The sequence below is a fragment of the Sinocyclocheilus rhinocerous genome, unplaced genomic scaffold, assembly GCF_001515625.1.
Source record: "Sinocyclocheilus rhinocerous isolate Xijiao unplaced genomic scaffold, SAMN03320098_v1.1 scaffold192, whole genome shotgun sequence".
NCBI classification, from domain to species: Eukaryota; Metazoa; Chordata; class Actinopteri; order Cypriniformes; family Cyprinidae; genus Sinocyclocheilus; species Sinocyclocheilus rhinocerous.
In genome coordinates, this window is record NW_015627892.1 from 999,447 (window position 1) to 1,001,963 (window position 2,517).

The 2,517-nt window shown below is 35.9% G+C and overlaps 1 protein-coding gene across 1 annotated transcript in view; it reads right to left on the minus strand.

Annotated features, from left to right (window-relative positions):
- The window catches only part of LOC107736909 (voltage-dependent N-type calcium channel subunit alpha-1B-like), a 32,413-nt gene that overhangs the window by 18,368 nt on the left and 11,528 nt on the right, over nt 1–2,517 (minus strand). The window lies entirely within an intron of this gene.

A 2,517-nucleotide genomic window follows, 5' to 3' on the forward strand; every position in this document is an offset into this window, starting at 1 on the left:
GCACAACTCGAGAAATGACTCTGAAATGGCTCTGGTGGCAGCAGGTAGCCTTCCGTTAACTAAGCTAAACATGCTTAAATTAAAATGCCTAAAGCTAAACTTCCCTTGTATTCACATTTCTAAACCTGTTGTCCAACAAAAGAGAACATTATAACCTTTTTACTCCACAACACCAAATGCTTTCTTTTGTGATCTGATGTGGCTTCTTGTCACAGAATGAGGCAGAAAATATGCTCCATAGGCTACTTTTAATTAAAAGAACACATCGATTAGCAATGGATTATAAATATACTTAATTATTATGAAAATACCAGAGATGGCTTGAATAACACAGATAAACTATATTGTCGCAGTCGAGTGCTTATTGTCTTTGTTTTATAATTCAAAACGTTTATATGCTCTGTTTACTCAGTTACAGCTATAATAGCTGATGCCTTTGTCCACATAAGGGATTTCTTGGAGGGTCATGAGTTCCGCTACTTCTGTGACTGGATATGTGGATTTTCTGTGCGAGGGCGCCCTCTGGCGTCCAGTATGAATGAAACAGACATCGTGTGTTTATAGTGCTAATGGCCAATTCATCATTTTTGGGAGAATTTGTTTTTTTTTATTTTATTCTTTTTTTAATAAGTATGTGCTTAGGGTATCATTATTAGCCCTGAGTAGTATGTATTTTTTCCGGCATTAATGCTAATAAGATCTCTGTAGGCAGAATAAATGTCTCTGTGGCCCTGTGAGGCTTTATCAGTGCATTAGTATTGTAACTAAGCTAAACTGCAGTTTTATTTATTAGTCTATTATTTGCTCTAATGCCACTGGTGACGAATATTTAGCCAAATGAATAAATGATGGTGTCAAATGTAAGTTTAAATGTATAATTTAGCCATGTAATGAGATAACAGTGAGTGTTTCTAAAACGATTTGTTTGTGTGCCTAAGTGTGTGATTTGATTAAACAGAAAGATGCAGCAAGGCTGTTAATGTGGAGGTCTACACAAGGGGCATCATCCCTGCTTGTAAAACGTCCACACAAACAACACATAATGTACCTAGGGAAACACTGACACAAAAACAGAAAACTCTTGTTAGTCTGATTTAGATGAACCAATTTAAAATGTCATTTATCTTTTGCATATTTAAATGAAACAGTACTATCTGTGCAACTGTATATCATAGGTTATGTTTAGAATAGCATACTAGGCATGCTAAGAATGTACTGTATACTGTGAGCAGTATGCTAATTTTCCGTATTCACGGATTAGATAGATTACTACATTTACCAGAAAAAGCAATACACAACCAGGCCAAAATGCGCAGAATACTGCATCCCACAATTCATTTTGACTTGACTTTCTATTTCCATTGCGATGAATCTCTTTACTTACTAATTATTTGAGTAGACTGCCAAGATTTCAACTGACTGAATGAAGAACTGATAGATCTGAACTGATAGATTTGCTATGGGTTCTAACGAATGATAATCTTTCACTTTGTTGTATCAGATCATGTAATTTTACAACTAAAACCCTCTAATTCCACTTGCATGCTCTCAGAGGAGTAAGATAAGAGCTAAGCAGGCTAAGAACCAGACAGTAGGATATTACCTTGAGTTTAGGCAAACGTTTAATGGTCTTCAAAGGCCTCAAGACTCGAAGGACCCTTAGGGACTTAATCGTGTTGATGTCCTTGCCTTTAGTTCCTCTGTAAAGAAAAAGCAGTGGCTTAGAGACATTTCAAACACACTTGCAATCACACATTTTAACACCCACCTGATGCGTTTTGATGTCATCTGCCAGCACATGCACAAAGCCTGAACTCAATTAAATTACATTTTAATAAGCTAATCACTTCCTCCAGCCCATCATGTAATTCAGAATTACATTCGCTAGAGGTTATTTTTTTAGTAGAAAGCATGCCTTAAAGGGGAGGTTATTCTACAGAAACAAACCTACCTCTGAGATTGATGATACTTATCATTTAACATTTAATATTTCTGTAAAATAACAATCATTCAGCAGAAAAAGATACAAAGAAACAATCCATTCAGCAGGGATGGTCTCTTTGTAAAAACCACAGTTGGCCAAGTCATATTCTGATACTGAGAAGCTAACATTTTTACAATTATTGCTCTTGCAAAACTTGTCACCATGTTGCTAGGGTGTTGTTGGTGGTTGCCAGGGTGCTCTTGGTTGTTTGCTTACTGGCCCAAGCTAAAAGTCTCTAACCTTAAGTATAAACATTCATAACAGTGATGCCTGGCTTAGAAGGAAAGTGAACTGAACAGAAAATAAATCCTTTTAAAGTTTGTATAATCAATGCCGCTTTGTTGTTCGAGTTCCATACAGTTTAGCTTTATTTTCAGGATTGACTTGAAGTTAAATGAAGTCACTGAAGATAGTCGACATCAATGACACTGAATGCTGTAAAACAGGTTTACAATGAATGGCATTTGAAATTACACAGCTCAACAGAATGGAACTCATCTGAAAAGATAAGAAAAGGCTATTTTAAAACTCTT